This window comes from Triturus cristatus, chromosome 2_1, assembly GCF_964204655.1.
Source record: "Triturus cristatus chromosome 2_1, aTriCri1.1, whole genome shotgun sequence".
NCBI classification, from domain to species: Eukaryota; Metazoa; Chordata; class Amphibia; order Caudata; family Salamandridae; genus Triturus; species Triturus cristatus.
This window is the reverse complement of record NC_140581.1, coordinates 300289417-300309726: the sequence shown is the minus strand read 5'-3', so window position 1 is coordinate 300309726 and position 20310 is coordinate 300289417. Positions and strand designations below refer to the sequence as shown.

Below are 20310 nucleotides of genomic sequence, written 5' to 3'. Positions count from 1 at the left end.
TTTATGTTCGCTTTTTATGAACTGCATCTGCCCTAAGACTTTGAACTTTGAAGCGGAACGAATGAAAGCTCTGTATGAGGTGGAAGTTCGTAGTATTATGGGGATAGATCCGAACTAGACAAGCTGGCGAGATATGTTAAAAGGGAGGACTGTGGAAATTTAGCTTGCAAACTGAACATTATCTGCGCCATCTTGTCTCTCCCCAGCGCGACACACAGGAAAGCGCACGGAAGCCATTTTAGGCACACTGGTCTCTCCCTGCTCATTGCCGATCGCCAGCGCGTCCCCCTGGCGCTGCAAGCATCCCCCGCTCGCCGGCCACCCCCGCTCTCTCATACACGGGCCATAAACCCTCTCCTTCTGCGCGACCCTGCCATGGAACCGCATCCCACGCCTGACCGACATCCCATACATGGTCATGCATCCCTTTGATAACCCCCTTCCTCTGCGCCCCATTGTCCGAACCGATCCCAGGCCATCACCTAGCCCTGCGGATGCAGTTTATTGCCCCTACTGTAAGGGAAACGCCCCACATCAAAGGGATTACAGTAGATCAAGGCCCCCCACCCCCTGAGACCCGACCGGTCACACACACCCCTGGGAATTGGCGGAATATCCTGCTGTGTGATAGCCATCTCCTACTGTGGGTGGGGTGGGAACTTCTACTGTAGCTATGCGTGGGATCGGATCTGAGCCAAGGATTCTGAAGACGTTCTTTATGCATCAAAGTGATCTCAAGAATGTGCCATGTGTGATAAACCTGCAATAAAGTCATAAACCTGTGTATAAGAGGCCAGGCCTCAGAGATGCAGTTAGAGCACCTCGTGACGATACCTCGCTGTCTGATCTGATGTGTTCTGCTCCGACGGAATAAAAACTTTGTTTCCTGCCTTCCAGTCTCCGGCGCCTGCCTCTTTCATTGGTAAATTATCGAATGGTATAAGAGGCGATTACTGCCGGGCAATACTTGAAAGGTTATCGACTGAAACTGCCGCTACCATTTAACAATACAGCGGCCGGGCGCGCAGAGAGGCTCAGCGAAGATGCCTCACCCCCGCACTCCGGGCCCACACCACCGGAGGAGTATCCAGCGTGGGAGGAGCCAGCGCTGATCTCAGCAGCAGTCAGCTCGGCAGAGATGATCCAGCATACCCGCACCACCACAGCTCAGGATCTCCGCCGCAGGGGCCAGGCACAGCAACACAATCAGAAGCAGGCTCACACAGGGAGGTTAGTAGTAGATCTTACTCCGAGGCCGCCATTTTGCGCTAGGGCCGAGTGAAGCGACAGCAAGCGTTTGCAGGCCTGTAAACTGTAGATGAGCAGCATCAAATCGTTCCGTGAGAGGCAGGGAAGTCAAATATATGCGTTAGAGCCTTCGATGGCGCCAATCAGTCAGGATACTAGGCGGATGGTGATCTCGACCGGCAGAGCAGCACTAATGTGCTGCCATCTTGTGCCGGGGTCTCTAGCGCCCCCCCGTGCTGGGTTCTTAAAAGCAGATGCTGAGACGGGTCCCTTTCGGGCTCTTCATTTTTGCCCCCACCCTCAGGGTAAAAACGAAATCTCAACTCTGAAGCAGTGCAACTGCTCAAAGCCTTTTATATAACTTCAGAGAGACTTTTTATAGTTCTTTCACGGTCTGATCATTTCAGAACTGAAGCATTTTCAATATTATATTCAACGAAGCAGTAGTTGTTGGTTATTTATCATATGCAACTAACAACCATTGACAAAGCTAATAGCCCTGGCTTGTTGTAGGTATAATGTTACTTGTTGTATTATATAGCTGGATGCAATGACCGTGCCAGCACAATAACAGTAGCTTATGTGTTTTAAAGCCACGTCCTTAATTACATCAGCCACGCCCCTTTGAGAGACCCCCCAAGTTTTTTCATCCCTCTCAAAGCCCCGAGCAAGCCTAAAAGCTCCACGTGTGCTTTCAAAATCACTAACATATATTAGTGATTCTGAAAGCACACTTGGTGGACTTCTATGTACATTCCTCTCCTGCGTATCCAGGAAGCCATCTTCAGAGCTGATAAATGAGCTAATGATTATCAGTTTTGAAGAGTGTAGTGATCCCCCCCCATGGTAGAGCCAGCTCTGTTCTGCAGAGTCATGCCCTGATCACCTTGAATTAGTCTTAAACCGATTGTTACAAATAGCATTTTCCTTTCATTTATTTCTAATCTGGGTAATGTGTGAGTCTATTACAGACATTTGTCGTTTTGTTTTATGCAACATCCATAAAAAAAAAAATCTTTTAGATCCAAACAGGATCTCAGTTATGAGAAATGGGAGGTTGTCACAGTGATTATTTGCAGTAGTATTAGTGAGCTTCTACTGTGTTACAATATTGGAAAAATACATACTTATCCCTGAATATTACTATAAACACATTTAGACTTTGAACCAGTGTGTCTGTGCACTGTTTGTGATCTGGCCAAAGAGGACACGAGTGAGCTGAAACTGGATCATGAATTAAATGCTGATCCGCACAGGGGGCCCCAAAGTACTTTTGGCCTAGGACGTGCAAAATCCCTGAGCCGGTGCTGTGTAGTTTTTTTGGGAAAGCAGTGGTTCACTGGCATTGTGGAATGAGGCAGGTTGCCCCGGTTTCCTAATATATATTAGTGTAGCTTTGTCGTGGTTGGAGATGCTCTGCACTGCACCTGCTCATTTCCAGCATGACACACAACACGAAGGCCTTCCCTCGGGCCGGACTGGCCATAGCAGGCATTGGGTGTGTGCCTGGGATGCTGGAAGGGTGGGGGTCAGTTTTGGAGCAGTGGGGGGCAGTTTTGTTACTGGCGGGCAGTTTTGCAGCGATGTCGCAATATCGGCCCTCTGTAATAAAAGTTGTAGTGCAGGGGACCGGTTTTGTTAAGCAGTAGTGCTTGACACTTGCCCCCCGACAAAACTGCCAGGGCTTTTTTGGGTTCCCAATCCGGCCATGCCTGCCTCATCAAACAGGCCTCCTGCGGTCTAGTCCCTAGGTCAGTTATCTGCACCATCAAGATGGAACCCCCATGTCAGAACCCCTGTTGCTGCACCCACACGTGTGGTTGGGTTCTTGGCGCAAATAACCGTGGCTGCAGCGCACAGAGACCTTACCTGAGTAGGAGAAAGTGCTTGTTTCGGAAATGAGAGGTGCGACGAAGTTCGTGGGGGTGTTGGTGAAGTTGTTGCGTGGTACCAGTGATATGCAGATTAGGGTACTGCTCAGGGTGAAATTGTTTGTGGTGTGAAGTCTGAACAATAGGTGTTCCTTGTTGTTGGTAGATGTGTCTATGGAGGTGGTCCAGCTGATGGTGTCCTTGTAGATGTTGGCGATTCTGCCTCCATGCTTGTGTTGTCTGTCATGTCTGGTAGTCTTGTATCCGGGAGGGATGGCTGTGGCAATGTTAAGGGCTGAAGCAAGGGCCAGCCAGGTCTAGTGCAGTAGGTCCCAGATCTCCATCAAATGCTTAGTGAATGCTTGGGTGCTGAAGAGCATGCATGAGAGTGTGGATTATAATGTGGTCTGGTCGGTCTAAGTGGGAAAGAGTTGGGTATTGGGTGCTGCAGGTGCAGGAGAGGTGAGCGGTGGGTGTGGGATATTGCAATTGAATTTGCAAGAGACACAGGAAAGCACTCCATCAGTGTTGTGTGGTGCATCTCGGCAGTAGTGTGCGAGCAGTGGCTGGGGATAAGGATGTGGAGGGTCATAGCAGGGTAGAGATGAAGTAAAGGAGGGCCACGGTTCCTTGTAATGGGCACAGACAAGCTTGCCTTTGGCACACCAGTCGCACACCTGCTGCTTTCCCACGCTGCCACAGCCATTAAATGGGTGGGGGGAGGATAGCGGGGGGCTGTGGGATGGGTGTGTGAAGCCAGAGAATGGGAAAAGCACTGGAAGAGATAAGATGTTCCTGAGGAAGCGGGGGACATAAAAGAGCAGGAAAAGGCCCTTGAAGGTGAAAGAGCAAAAAGAAGCAAAGAGAGCAAAAGTAGCAATTAGAGTGAAATCAAGAAATGCAAAAACAAGCAGAGAAAGCTCAAAGTTGCAGGGAAAAAGCACTGGGATTAGATCAAGCTGATCGAGAGTAAAAGCAGAAGAAATCGAATGAGTAAGACTGGCCCCGCAGTGCGGAGGCAGGCAAAATTAAATGAAAACAGCTTCTAAAATCCTCATTCATCTAGAAGCATCAAGACTGTAACCTAGCCTAATGCCTGTTAGATCTTATAATTATTGTAGGAAAAGCCAAGTTTTAATTAGCTTCCTGAAACATGCATGATTGCTTTGATGTTCTTTGGAAGAGAATTCCAGAGTTTGGCAGAGAGCATAACAAATGATCTTCTCCCCATCTAGAATGTGTTTTTTTTTTTAGATACCCACTTCCTTATTCTCTGTTGACCTAAGATGTCTCCTTTGGATATGCCAACTGAACTTGGATTTAATTGATGCTGCACCTGTCCCATGTAGTGCTCTGTGTACCAAAGGGCTTTAAACATAATGGGCTTAAATACTGCCAGATAATGCAAGCCATTCAGTGCCACTGTCATAAAATGATGTTTGGGAATCCCTACTACCTATCTTGCAGCCGACTTCTGAGGATCCTGCAATCTTGAACATACTGCCTGGATGGCTCTCCGATAAAGGGAGTTACAGTATTCTGGGCGGGAAGCAATTAAAGCTTTAACAACCTTTTTCTGTACTGATTGGAGAATAAAAGACAACATTTCTTTAGCACTCTGATAATGTGACAGCATGTAGCTGTCACTTGATTTATATGGATTTTGAAGAACAGATCTTTATCCAAAACACCTCCAAGATACATTGCAGAATTCACTGTTTGTGATACTGCCCCCAGCTCTGAAGGCCACAGTGTGTGTTAGATATTAGGTGAATTGCCAAATATCAGAACTTCTGTGCTCTTGCCGGTAAGTTCTAGGCAGTATAGACCACATCCATATGTCAACTTCTCTCATACAGTTCTGAAACGTCATTGCTGGCACTAGTGGGTCACTGGAAATATTGATTACAACCTGTGTATAGTCTGCATAGGAGGATACCATAAAGCCATACGATCGACTCAATTCAGCCAGTGGAGCCATATATAAATTAAACAACATAGGACTCAGTGAAGAGCTGTGTGGAACCCTACAGGAAAGACTGAATGGCTGTAACCTGATGGATTGCATGCCATTGTTTGCATTCTTCCTGTCTGGAAAGATGAAAGGAGCCTAAGAGACAGGCATGGAGTGTGCTACGGTATTGAATCCTGTAGAGAGATCTAATCATATAAGGGCGGCAGAGCCTCCATGATCTAGAACGGCTCTTATATCATTGAGAACAGATACCAGCACAGATTCCATCCTACATTCTTTCTTGAAACCAGCCTGGGACGTGTCTAGAAAATGTTACTTTTCTATCACAGATGAGATGAGAGTTCCCTTCAAGGCTCTTTCCAGGATCTTAGCTGGCTAGGACAGGAGAGAAATTGGTCTGTAGTTGTTCCACACTGTGCCATCTGCATTTGGCTTTTTCAAGAGAGAAATTATAGTAGCTTCTTTCCAAATTCAGGGAACAACTGCTGTTTAAATAGCCATATTAATCAAGGGCGTAAGAGATCTGGTTATACTATTAGGAACAAGGTTAAAAATATGCGGTGGACAAGGATCGGTTTGGGACTTTGATTTCACTGCCAAAATCAGGTCTTGGACTTGTCGTTCATATCGGCTTGTGAATTTATTTAACGCTGTATTTTGAGATACTAACTTCCCTTCAGCGATGTTTGCTCTAAATCTGGTGAAGAACCCAAGGAACACTATGAGTAGATGTCTTTAATCTAGTTTGGTTACATATATCTTCTGAAGGTGTTAAAAAAGATTTAGATATGGTGGCTGAAAGACTGATTACCACTTGAAACAAGCATTTGCCAGAGTTCTTTGAGTTTATGATCTAATGCCCAAAATACTCTAATTTTGCTTTAAAAATTTCAGATTTATAATAAAATATAGCTTTTCTCTGTATAACTTTATCAGAATCTCGGTGTTGCTTCCTCCAAATCTGTTCAAGCCTCATACATTTGTTTCAGAGGTCTCAAGGTGCAGGCCTACCACAGGGCATTGGATGGATTTTTATTTTTTGTCTAACCAGTCATAAGTGAGAAGTCTCATCTACAGCAGCTATCACCCACTATATAATCTGGAAAGTGGAAATAAGTATAGGGCAAGGAGATAAAGAGAAGAAATAGTAAAAACAGCAAAAGGCAGGATTGGCAATAGGCAGTCAGAAAACAGTGTTAAAACTGTGGAAAAAAGATACGAACAAGAACAGGCAAAACAAAAATGAAATGGAAAAAATCAAAAGGCCAGAGTAAACCTTAAAGAGATGAGGAGCTAGAGAGAGAGAGAGCGTGCCAAAGAGAGGCAGAAGGAGCGAGTCGGAATCCTCTAAAGCACTAGACCGGGGTCCAGTAGAGCCTAGCCTGATCAGAGGTCCTGGGGAGGGGAGGCGGTGCTGCTTAATGGCTGATCTGTACTGCAGCCGCCATTTAGTAGGTCTTGGGAAAGAGGACCAGAGCAGGCAGTGGGCGGAACTGGGAGTGTTTGTAAACTCTAAGGCAACCAGGGGTTCTTCCCCACAAGAAAACAGCAAAAGCATGAAATGGAGACTGGATGTGCAATGATTTTGGTTTGTTTGACCCTAGATGTGAGGGTTCTGAATGCTGCGAGTTAATGTCTGAAATGTCAATTACATGATGTTCGTTATTTGTTAAAGGTGCTTTTTAAACTAGAGAAAGATAGCAAAACAGTGACAAAGGGAGAACGTATGACTGAGATAAAGAGAGAGGAAATATTGGTGGTGGAAGAAAATGGCATGATGAGAAATCAAGACTAAACAGCCTTGGAATTTTGGAACCTCAGCCTTTGGTTGCCCCCTCCTAGTATCTTTTTCCACAAATTAAGCATTGACTACAAGCACAGTCCTGTGATTGGTTGGGTATTGGATGGAAAATGTGTAATTTGCATTGTCCACTTATTGAGGGACACCTGCTTAGCCAACAATAAAGTGCCATTGTCGGACCCCATTTGAGGAGCTAAGGGCTAGCTACTGGGCCTGAGCTGCAGGGGTTGAGGCTGTTTGCATCAGATGTTCCAGGACCCATCTTACCATGGCTTTGCTGACTGGGCCAATTATAACGCTTTCAGCACGTGACTCTCAGGGTGGCATGGGCTAGCAGTAATAAGCTTCTTAGGGAGGTAGTGTGTGGTTTCTTGAGCTTAGAGCCCAAAAATCAATCTACAGGCTTAATTAAATCAAAATCCAGCCCACTGCTTAACATTGCAACAATGAAATTACTTTAATCAAACATTTGCATTCAATAATACACACTACAATAATCAAAACAAATTCGTATCTCTTGTTGCTACATTAGCAGGAGCTACTCCCACCCACTCCCTCTCTGCTCCCACTGTCCCCAGGTTCTCTTCCCCAGTTATGGGTCCCCGCCTCTTCCTCTAGGGGTAGATCGAAGTATTGTGACTGTAACGCAGTGCAGTCGCCACCAATTCTTATGTGCGCTCGGTTTCAAAACTCTTTAGTCCTTCACGGGATGAGTTTGTCTTCTCAGGGAAGCTTTGAGGCCATCTGATATTCAGAAAATACATCTACACACTCAGTAGAGCAGAGTTTCACCTGCAGGCTATTCTGGAGTTCACAGGCTCGCCCACTCTGCTTCTTCTTGGCATTCGCCTATAGATTGGCAGTCCTTAGATGGCACAGTCCTGCCCAGACAATTGGTAGGTAGCCCATTAGGGTGCATGCACTTGTCAGTTGCAGCTCATGCCTGGGCCGTCTGGACCACAGTTGTAACCCTCAACAGGGCCTTTAACAGTTGAGTAGTTCCAGCTCCACAGTCAACAGTCACGGATTCAGTAGATGCAGCCCCACATGGGCCGGTTACGGATTCAGTAACTCCAAGTCCATATGGATCGATCAAGAATTTGGCAGCTGCAGCCCCGCATGAGCCAGTTAGCAACGCTCAATCACAACCCTGACTGAGCCGCGGTCTCGGTTCCCATCTGGAATCTTTTGCTTTCAGACACCCAGAGTGGAAATGTGTAATATTTTACTTAGCATAAGCTACGGCCATTTTGGCTGTGGTGTTCATTTTGTTTCCTTCGTAATTCTCCCGTCCTCTGCTGCTCGTCTTTTCACTATGCTTGTGTTATCTATTTTAGTTGACTTCCTGACTCAGCTAAAGCAATGTACCCACTTGTAGTTGCCAGTGCATCTGGTCATAGATGTTAACTGTCAACCATTTACTGCTGCCATAAGCATTTCTGCTCCCCCTTCCACTTTGCTGACCAAGTGGTTATTCATCTGCCCTTGTTTGCTGATAACTATTTCAAAAACTTGTTCTTCCTATTTCTGTTCATATGCTTACAGTGCAGAAACCCTGTATAAAAGACATGTGTTCTGTGGCTTCAGTGTACTAACTCCCTGCAGCACTTGAGGGTGCTGTGTGGACATGGTCCCACTCATGAGTGATTAATAAACTTGTTATTTATTCCAACTCCAGTGCTGATCTCTATTTTGTTGGTCTTTGAACCCGTGGACAAAAGGGTGACCCTGCACCAGTGTACCCCTAAAAAGGTATATTTCCACATCAGGTTCTCCTGCATCGTTGTCTTGCAGTCTTCATTTTCTGGGTGTCTCACAACCACTGGTGGCCTGTTGAACCTTGCTCCTTCTAAGACAGTTTCTTCTCCTGAAAGGTAGACAAGCTCTTTCCCTTGGTAGGCAGGCAGGCTTCTAGTCGCTTCTGGACAAGTATGTTGCATTTTAGCAAGAGATCCCAACCCCAAGTGATGGCCCCTCACTTCTGGGGGACTCGTTTTAAGGCAGGTGCCATCCTTGTTTGGACAGCTAACCTCTAATTAGTCTGCAGAGTGCTTCTTTCTTTGGTCAGAGAGAAAAAGGAACAAGTATGGTATATGGGATCCGACTTTTATAGACAATAAGCAGACAGATGTGGCTCCACTGTCTCAAAACATACAAACAGTTTGAGGTGGCTCTTCTTTCATATTTCCTTAATAGGCTGTTCTCTAGGCACAGACTTTGTGTAGCGTGATGTTTCTCACTCACCAGGTTCATTTACATCCTAGAGCACCAATAACAGAGGCAGGAATATGTGTGAGGTTTCTGCACCTAGCTATAATCAGCCAAACTGTAATTAGAGAAAAGGAAAAAGGGCATACCTCGCTTAAAGGCTTCCTCAACTTTCACAACAGATTCTGCCATTCAGTGGCGGCTCTCATAGGGTGTGCTGCGGGGCGGGGGAGGGTGGGAGGGGTAGTAAACTCAGACATACGATGGAACGGAGGAACGTAATAATTACTTTCCTCTGTTCCGTCGTATGCCCTCATGGAATATATAAAGGAGCTTTGTCTCCACTTCATTCACATCAGTGTATCGGTGTTCTACCTAAAGCTACAAAAGCACGAGCATTGTGCTTCCACTGACTAAGAGCACAGTCAATATCTTTTTAAAGACCAGGCCAGAGTCATACAAAATGGATACCACTACACTTGCTTCCTCTGGCTCACTCACATAAACCATGCATGTATTTCACAGGCTGTACACACGAACACTCTTTTTTTTTCTTTCTTTAAAACAAACTTTATTGGGTTAATTTTTTCCATCTTTTTATCCAAGCAATAAACACATTATTCACAGTGCCTATACAACACCATAGTTCTATGACATATAAGTCTATCGCACAATCAGTTCTGTCAGCAACATCGTGTGTTTCCGGGGATATTGCAATTGGTGACTGATTCTGAACAAATACCTCCTGCTGTATGCTATACAGTACGTTTATAAGAATATTCATAACTAATCAACACCCATGGCTTTAACCTCCACCCTTCTAATTCAAACCCCCCCTCCCGTAACTGGCTCTGGCTGTTCAGTATACACTTCAAGTAACCATCTCCATAGAATACATTGCTTTATATAAGTATCATAGTCGCACTGCTCCGTCCGTAACCACCGTGTGGTACTGTATTCCATTCCATTCTATTTCAGTTACTATTGAGTGCTTGAAACGGTAGCAGTGTCATCCGGGCTGATATTTTTATAAGCTTCCACCATTGTATCCCACTCCAGGGAGATTGGATTTTTCTTTGGGCCACGAGCCTCTTCTCTACGCAATGCTGCGCTTTCAGCTCCTACCCATCCTAGTAACTCGCCATGCCACATAGATGCAGTGGGGGCTCTGGGTGATTTCCAGCGCATAGTGATTGATCTCTTTGCAACTATTAGCGCCAAGTCTAGGAAGAACACACCAACACTCTTAACATGCGGTTAGGAGGTAAGTGCAAGTGACTAGGAGAGTGCTAAAGTGGAACTTTACATGAGGGGGCAAGTTGACCTCCACTTAAGTGATCCAAAAGATTTTGCCACAATACTGATCTTTAAAATAGGGAAGGCACACTCCACCACTCTATTTGCTAAACCCAATGACGGGGACAGTAGTCCTCTGTCTCAAATGAGGGCATGTATGAGGCCCCCCTTCGGTCACAAGACACATCTAGGTCCTCTCATAGTCAGGGACAGGCCCAGGACTCTGTACACATGATAGATTAGTGTCAGGATTCCAGATACACACAGTTGGGGCGTTCAGGGAAACACGCCTGTTTATCATGAGGGGACATTCCTGGGGACATTACTGTCCCAACGGACTTAATTGGAAACACCATTGAACGTTCTTAAATTTTGATATGCAGTTCACTTCCTTTAGTCTAAATCATACTTCAGTACTACACAAAATCTTTGTGGTCTTCTTTCTAACATTGTTAACTACAACATTCTGGTGATTGTTTTTATTTTTTCATACGGTTTCAGTATTTTTTATCAAATTTACCTAAATAACTCGATCTTGTTTTGGATATACCCTTCTTTAGTACATTCCTCTTGCTATAATATTTTTAAATTCTGTTTCTTAGCCTGCCTAGTCAATCTGTCTAGTGGGAATATTTAGGTAACTCACCCAATGATTGCAATTCTTTTCCACCATAAAACATTCCCTAATTTGCCATGTGCTAAATTAACCACTCACTTTGTGTTTTTCCCTCTGGATTTCCTATGGTTTCTCATGTATAAGAATGCTCCTGCTATTGTGATCTTCCCTAATGGTTGGTTTGTCCTAGGGCGCGTCTACTTCTGAAACTTTGTTGTGTGCTGCTCTTGACAGCCCAGTGTTGGCACTGTGCAGTTTCCTGATCAACAGTGCAAAATGTAGTCCAATATCTGAACTTTTTTTTAATTCAGCATAAGTGTTCTGCAATATTCACTTAAGGTAAATAACATTTGAACTTAATAGCTAAGATTACATCTACCCACTAAAACACCTGAGGTGAGAAATCTAAATCTTAAAGCCTTACAATCATTATTTGTGTTTATTCTGTTTCGATAGTCAAGAATTGCATTTTCAACCCGTTTGATATTTTTGGTATATAGGTTATTTCACATGTTGCTGACTGTTAACTCATGGTAGAACAATTTGATAGATTGAATTGCTTAAATTAATTAAGGCACATCTGTTATATTCTAGAAAATAAGGTCAAAATTAGAAGTAGATTTTTTGATGGTGTTGGCTTTTTTCCCCCCCATGTTTCCATGTGTGTCCCATCAGCAGACCCACTGCTATTTAGATTTGATTTTGTGTGTCTTGTGACTATGTCCAATTTGCTCACATTCCCTTGTGTTTTTAGGTCTTGTCTGAAACAGCGAATGGGCTGTCGTCTGCAACAATCTGTTGTTTCTTTTTAAAGAAAAAACCTTTTTTTTAAAAGCCACTAGCTCGCCCATTACTTACCATTGGTTGGCTTAATAGTCACTCTTATTTTCTTCCTTTTCATTGGTGAGCATGTGTCAGCGCATCGGCTTCACTTAGACTTCACTTTGTCTCTGTGTGCCTGTTTTCTTCCATGATTGATTTCTTGATTAGTGTTCTTGTGTGCTGCTTGCACTCAGATTGCGGTTCGTTTTTTTTTTTGCTTTTACGTGTAGCTGTAAAGATACTCCTTTTAAGCCTGTTGCCAAAACAGTATGTGTTTTCTGAACTAACTGACTCGTTTATTTATTTTTTGGCCACCTCTGTTATAATTTAGAGGAATTTGTATTCATCATCAAACATTAGGTGTTTTCAAAAGGTTTATGTTTTGGCCTTACTTCCCTTTACCTCTGGCCCTAAATTCACTCTTACCTCCCTTTACCGCAATCCACGCCTGAACCCTAAAATCACCCGACCTCCCTTTACCACTACCCATCCCTAAACCCTGAATTCATCCTTACCTCCATTTACCTCTACCCATCCCTAAACTTTAAAATCACCTTTTCCTCCCTTTACCTCTACCCAACCCTAGAATCACCCTTATCTCCCTTTACCCACCCCTAAACCCTAAAACCACCCCTACCTTTTACCTCTACCTGTCCTTAAACCCTAGAACCACTTTTCTTTTTAATAACATAAAATGTATGTTATTTAAAAAAATTAAAATACCCGGATGGTTAAAGTACTGCGTGGGAAATGTACAAATACTTACCTGCGTGGAAAAGGCTACATGGTAAAGGCCGTTTCCCCTCAAGCATGACACGTACTTACTCCCTCTTTAAGCACTCCCTTACCGTCTCCCTAATATTATTTGTTCCTGAAAACTTTTTTTGTGAAGGCTGAGAATAATCCCATACTAAGAGAAAACGGATCACTGCCCCCTTGAAGTGAGTGCTGGCCGCTTCAAAGCCCTGTTTTTTCCCGAACTTTCAGCCATGCTGCACAGCACTGCTGCCTATTGGCTTTTGTCAGTGCTGGTTTGCACAGGGAGGCTTTTTACACTGGACTTCCTTGCTTCCTTTTGTTTTTTCCCTGTGTATTCTACCAACAAATATGTCGTGGGTGCTGAAATAAGTCTACATTTATTAAAGTACGTTTTTTTTCCTTAATTTTCCTTTACTCCATTTTTATTTGTACATTTTTCACCGTACATGAATAGATGAGACCCTTGATTTCTCGCAGCACGCACAATTGGGCAGTATCCGCGTACTGGTGAACTCATGCCCTTTTGTTTTATAATCCTGATCGACACATCAGAACAGTGGTAGATTTCAGCTAAACTCTTACTAGGAAACATGGCAGATTTCCACTTTTCATGATTAATAAGACATATTCACGTCTAAAGCAGGATTTCCTGATACACGTGACATTGGCGCGTTGCCTGCTCTTTGCTCTTTTATTAATAACAGTGCCATGACGCATGCAGCAGATTGCCTGGTTTAATTGTTTAAAATGTCTTCAGCTTACGATTGGGCTAAATGGAGCAGCCACGTGTTTTGTGCATGCAGGCTCCTGGCATTCCAAGGGCAGTGCCCTGAGTGGAAAGTACAGGGCTATTTTCCAGTATATTTTGGCCAAAGTGTGCTAACACTTAATCATCTTCTCATGGTAGCATCTTGCATTGTGAGCTTCCATATCTTGGAGAAAGACAGACATATATGTCCTTCTAAAGTGTAAATCGTTTTGTCCCCTCTTTTTTGATATTCTAATATACCTGCGGAAGGATGTACTTCCTGTTCTATAATGGAAATATATTAAAGTCAACAAGGAGTTTCTTGACCATGTATTGCACGAGGCTGGATGCCTTTATAAGCCCAAGGAACTCCAAGATGGCTTAACATATCCTCATTAATGTAAAACAAATGTTAATTAAACATGTGTAGCTTTGAAATTTCAAAATTCTCGTTTAAACACCCCTTTTAAAATATTGTATGTTTCATATAACACGTGATACTATGCTTCTGCCTATCGCAGTAAGTAAAAGGGGCTGCTCGTGCCCAATTTGATAGTACCCACTTTCCTGATTTCAGAAGGAAGGCAGAGTCAACTAGGCTGCGACTCAAACCTGGGACCCGAAGATACACTGCATTTTTTAGCAGCCAAGCTTTCAACTCACTGAGACAGCTTTTAAAGTTTCAGTTGAGCTTAATTTCGAGGATTTATTTTTTGGGGGGTAACGGTCTAATTCTTCTACTCCTCTTCCTTCTACTCTTTTTAGGTCGAGTCCAGAGGCAGCGCGCATGCGCTGCTCTGCGTGGCATGCTGTAATCCCTCTCTGGGCTTTTATGCACGCCCATACTTTTCATTGGTTATTTTGTGTGACCTTATAAAATACCGGCTTTTTATTGGTGCATTGAATGAATTTGTCCCACCTTTTTTTGCTTGGTTCCCTCCCATGGCGACTGGCCCTATTACATGTAGTCTTTCTTTCCTGCCACTCTATGCTGGATGAGGTGCACTATTTCTGTTTTTCCTCTCGGCTCATGTTGGGTTAGGAAGAGCGGAGCTTGTGGAGGATTGGCCTTCCTAATGCTTGTGTTTTTACACTTTAAATGAAATGCAGTTATCGCCAGAGGTAGATAATTAAGTAATCTTTATTGAGGGTAGAGGGCAAACAACAAACATCGCCCGTGTGCACCTACTGGGCAATAATGGCCCCACCCACCATAGCCTCGCTGGTTGTCCCACAGACACCCTGCGCTGCTTTAATTGCCCATTTCCTCTCAAGTCCTCCTCTACATGGTTTGATACGTTGGTTGGTGCTCCTTTGCTGGCCATCTGCTACATGTGCTGCGATGCAAGTACTATTTTCACTAAGACGCAATCAAATCTTTGTGTTTTTTAAACATATTCCAATCTTCTTCTCCCCTCCCACCTCCTTAATGGTTCAAGCGCTAAAGGGGAAGGGGGCGCAGAAAGCGATGGGCTGTTTCAGAGTGCTGCTCGGTTTGCAGCAGCATTAAACACATACAATAACGCTTTTGGTTTTTTATGTTGCTAATTTCTTATGTATTCATTTCACATGGGTTTGTGCATCAATATTATTGAAAAGAGGATGATATTGTATTTGCATGACTCTTTACGACCTCAATTGTCACCTCATGTTGAAACTTGTCATCTGAATAATTTTCACGTCCCAGGCTTTGAATTTGGTCTCTTCATTGGCTGGTGACTGGTTACAGACAACTTAAACGCCCAATGACGGCTTTAGTTTATTGCATTCCTTTTGGCGGTCATGTTTGATCTAGGTAAACATTCATGCATTTTGTTCATGGGGCACTCATGAGTGACGTGTCCATCAACGCTGTTTATTTTCTGATAGCAAGTTCTTTCCGGTACCCCTGAGTTCTTGCTCTTGTCCTCGGTTGTAGGAGGAGCAGTGTTTGTGCGGTGTCTTTTTGGCTTCATGTTTTGAAGGTTGCTGCATGGTTCGTCCCCAAGTTTGTGAAGCGGGTGCCAAGTCTCCTCGCCCTATCGAAGGCGGTTGAGAGTCATCTTGGGCGGCTTTATTTATAAACATTGGGCTGAACATAGACCGAGTGGGGTCAGAAAGAACGGCATTGGAACACAAAGCGGGCACTATAGTGTCAAAGAGATGGCTGCAGGGCACAGAAGGAACATAAAGAACAGTAATGCAGCGCAGCAATAACTGTGACTGAAATAACCCAGAGCGCTTGCTCAATGCATGCATAGCGATATTGGTGAAGCACACCAGAAAGTAACACTATCCATGTCTCCAGTTTTCAGTTTTACTTCAACCTACAGATACATTGATAATATATTCATGATCTTTTCTGGTTGCTTTTGAGTTTAAGGTGCATTAATGTGTTAATGGTCGTCCAAAATATTCATCAGTGATGCTAGATTATAGTCTGAGTACTTTAAGTTAGCACAGAGTTTCAGCACATCAGTGGTTGTATTTCACTGCTGCTGATACGGTCGCCAGTGTTATAGGAGTGCCCATGGATCAGCCTTTTCTTGGCATTCTTCACTGATGTATTCTTTTATCTGAACAGAGGCAGCATTTTTTTCGTGGAGGAAGCAATCGGTAGTGCATTTTCTGTCAGTAGAAAATCTTGATGAACTGAACTTTTTGGTATGAAGATGATGTGTGAGTAACAACAAAATCCTGTAGGGGCACTGTATTTCTTTGATTTCATTCCTAAAAGTGCTCAGAACTCGGATCTTTGATGGGCCATACATTTCACCCAGAAAGGAGGCTCCTGTTTACCTTGCACCTCTCCCGTTGCAAGGCACAAATTAGTAGTTCCCTGCCTTCATATTGCTAGGCCCCAGAGTTTATGAATACATGAGATTTGATGTCAGCTGGGCTGGCTACAGTGTGGCCTGTCTGGAATAGCCTCAAGCTGCATGCTGTTGTGCTTGCTGCCTGAGATCTTCGGTCAGCCCTTGGTTTTTTTTTAAAGTTGAACCTGCAGGGCTTAAGCTGCAGGATGATTTGTTGTATGTACTTTGTGGGGTTGGCCTCCTCCTATCGCTGCTGATTGGTTAAGGAGAGCATCACTCGCAAAAGCTTGCTTTTCAGTGGGTTATTTTGCTAATCACACCTTCTAGTGTCTTGCTCCTCCCCTTGAGTATTGGCCTAGTGTTCAACACTCTTCCCCACCTCTCTCCAAAACCCTGTGCCACCTCGGGGCACTCATTGCCTCCACTGCACACATGGCGCAAACTACTCAGCATCGCTTATACTTGCAACGGGGCATCACGCTGGGCTCTTTACCCACCAGGCAACATCCTCCTTATCCTTAGGAGCGGCCGAGGAGAGGGGATCTGTGGAGCTCTTAAGTCCGAAGGGAAGTGGCCACTGTTGACCCATTTCATTGCTTAAACATGTGATAACCTCCCACTTCTTTGCTTTGGTGATAGTTATCATAGTTAGGAAGTTGACGCTACGAGCACTCGCACATTACAGTTGTGATTGAGTGCCAGGATAATGTGCTGCAGGGCTAAACACTATAAGGTCCCAAAGGCGAAGCCAATTGCATTGCAAATGCTTGTTTTAAATACCACTGCTTCTATCCTAATTGCAGTCGGAGTTGCTCTCCGTCTTAGGTCTGGATTGACATCACAGCTGTTTGCCGACTTATTGTTACAGGTTCTTTAAAATAGACAATGCATGGAGTTTGGCTTTGCCTGAAGCAGCATTTCAACCTATACTTCTGACTGTTTAATGCTTCGTTCTGCCTCCCATGAAGTGCGTGCTTTGAAATGCACGAGGGACAATATCACTGCTCAAAAGTACCCTGAGTCTAAACACGTTCCATTCTTTATCTCAAACATGAATTGTAAACAGAATGCAACCCGTTTTATTTTCCTTTTCATTGCAGCAGGCTTTTTAAAAATGTTTTATTCAGAAATTCTGTGAGACGCACATACATGTAAAGTATATGTTTACATTCACATGCAAAATATCACACAATCCAGCTACTTAAAACAAAACAAGCATTGGCAAAGCCAAAAGGCCTGGTTCTAACGTGGTAATACATGGTAACACTGATGTGCATAAGCATATTAAAGCCAGGCCTATTAGCTTTACCAGTGCTTACTTCACTTTGTAGTTCTGGAGCTCCCAAACGTTTCTGTATTTCTCCAGTGTACAGGCAGCAAGTGAGAACCTTCCTTTCTGGACCTAATATAAGGAACGTTGGTGAATGGGACAGTAAGCACCGTCTCTGTCTCCTAAATGAAGTAGCAGAGTCTTTTAAGTACTGCTTTTGCCACAGTGAAAGGGTATTAGGTAAAGGTGTCTACTGTGCAGGACGGGTGTATGGTGAGGTCACTAATCGCCTGTAGTAAATTATTTCAAATCACTGGCTCCATCATTTTATTACAAGTTTCTTTTGACGTTAGACTGCATCTGTTATAGTAACATAAAACACGAAGTTTTGTAGGAAGATTACTGTGTCCCACATGTCCGAATTTGACACCAGTCAGTAGTCCTCCAGTGTTCAAAACCATACAACAGTTCGCCACGTCCAAGACCTCACTATACTTGACTCATAGATACCAATGGGGTGATATACTCTCCGGTTTGAGTGTGATTTAGTAAGGGGAGAGGAGTTGGCCTAACGGCTAGGGCGGTCGACCTCGAATCTCGGGAACTGGGTTCGAGTTTCGCTGAACAGCCTGTGATTCTGGGCAAATCTCTTAATCTCCCCGTGCCTAACAAAACAAGCATTGGCATAGCCAATAGGTCTCGCCTTTGGGACCTTATAAGTGTTTAGCGATGCAACATTTGCATAACTAAATACTTATAAGGTCCCAAAAGCGAAAACTATTGGCTATGCCAAGGGGCCGTGCGGCCGCGAAAGTGAAAGTGATCGTGATCAAACATCAAAGCGAAAGCAATTGGGGTAAAGCGCGGCGCGTGTGCTCGCGCACATGCACTGTAGCTCTAGGCTCTAGCTCTAGGCTGGCCTGGTAGCACTTTTTGGAGCCCTCTCAATAAGTCTCGCCAGCCCGTCGCATGCGCTGGGTCAGGCGAGACCTAAAAATGAATGTGTCCTCAGGTAACGCAACTGGTGCTATGTAAAGCACTCCGATACCTTCTACCTTCGGGTCAAGTTTGCGCTTTATAAAATTCTGTAAAATTAAAAATAAATAAGTCCCTTTTAGGCCCACTATAGGCCTGTTATGTCAGGATACCCATGAGAAGGGTGAATCGCAGTGCTTAATTTGTAAAATAGTAAGTGCCGGTGCCAAGGATTTACTCAGTAGCCCGCACATAGCGATGACAATTGTCGGTGCGGATGTGGGTGCCGAATACCAAGGCTGCATAGCTTTGATTCAACCTCATGCTTCTTTTATCCACCACATGGCACTTCCTGTCTACTTATGTCATTCTTTAAGATTCTTATTCATCCTTGCTTTCTTTCTTTGTCACTGTTTTTCCTTCTTGCTCTTTCTCCTCCTTTACCCTCTTGTTTTCATCTCATTCTTTGTCGAACTCTTATGTAGGGAAAATAAGTGCCGGTCTCCAAAATATGAGTGCCAGTGGACCCTACCTGCAACCACTGCCTCAATCAAAGCACCGGTAAATCTGCAGGAATTGTCACTTGTGAAAGACCTTTGGCTTGTGCCCGAGTCAGAAGATCTGCTGACTGGTCGTATGTGTTGGAAGATTTAGGGTTTTAAATCTTTTTTTTACTAATTAGAACATTCCTCCCGCTAGGGGAAAAATATTTTAAGAGCCTTAAATCCCCCTGCAGAGGGCTATACCAGCCATTAAAGGCCCGTTCCCTTGTTAAAAGCCCTCGCCTTCAGCTTAGGCCTTCAACGCTGGAGCAGGTCTTTCATGGCTGGTATAGCCCACTACGGCGGGCTTTAAGGCTGTATTACTCAATGAGCTCAGAGCGTGCACGCTTATATTGACATATCTTCTTCTCCGGTCTCTCTGGTAGATTTGGATATACTTCTGGTTGAGTTAGATTTTTACATAAAAAAAATACAACAGAGCGGAAATATTTTAATAAATGTATTAGTAAGTAGATCTGAAGACAACTGGAATACTTTACTGCTGGGATTGGCACATGGCTTTATCCAGAGCAATAGCAGTAGTCAAAACATTCGATAGGAGTCAGGATGGCACCCATATTTTTGATTGGCAGCAATGAGATCAGTTAGAAGGTTTATTTTGATAGAAGAGTTGGTAGTTCGGGGAAGTGATAAAGGCTTGCATCAGAAAAAATACATGGGCTGCTGAGTGTGATTCCTAATGTTTCTGACAGTTTTTCTGTCAGTTTAGGGACCGATGAAGTGTACACTGAAACTACTCCTGATACTTTTACTATACCTACTAGATACCGAGGACCTAAGCAAGCCTAGTCACATTTTGTGTAGTTTAATATTATGTTAATAGGGCTTTTTTTTAAGCACAAAACGTAATCACCCAAAATAACTTCATTTTGCTATAGAGTAGGGGAGGGAAGAGTTGGCGTAGGGCCACTATGCGGAGTTCCATGGAGTTATGGAAAAAATGTATGAAACAGGAGCCCACGTCCTGCGTCCAGCTGAGGGTCCGTGTTTCCGGGACGGGGGTCCTTCAAGCCCGGGCAGGCTCCCTGATCTCCCCGGCCTGGGTTGAGAAGCAGGGACCAGGCCCTGGGTTTCGGCCTGGGGTGTGGGAGCCCTCGTCCTGCGGCCTGCCAAGGGTCCGTCTGCCCGGAACAACGGTCCCTGGTGCAGTGCCCCGAGCCCTCCAAAGGGCAAGCGGGAGCCCTCCGGTGAAGGTTCGGGCTGGCAGATTGGTGTCCTTCGGTCCCTGCCATCTGGTCGCATATTTCCCCTCGGCCATCTGGTCGCACCTATCCCCTTGGCCATCTGGTCGCGCGCAATGCTTTCCAATGGGTTGACCAGATTGCCAGGCTTCCCTGGAAGTCCCGATGAGGGCTCATTTGCC

General features: G+C 44.4%; 1 protein-coding gene across 3 annotated transcripts in view; it reads left to right on the top strand.

The window, feature by feature from the left end:
* Window positions 1–20310, top strand: part of TTC33 (tetratricopeptide repeat domain 33) — a 925632-nt gene that overhangs the window by 283931 nt on the left and 621391 nt on the right. The window lies entirely within an intron of this gene.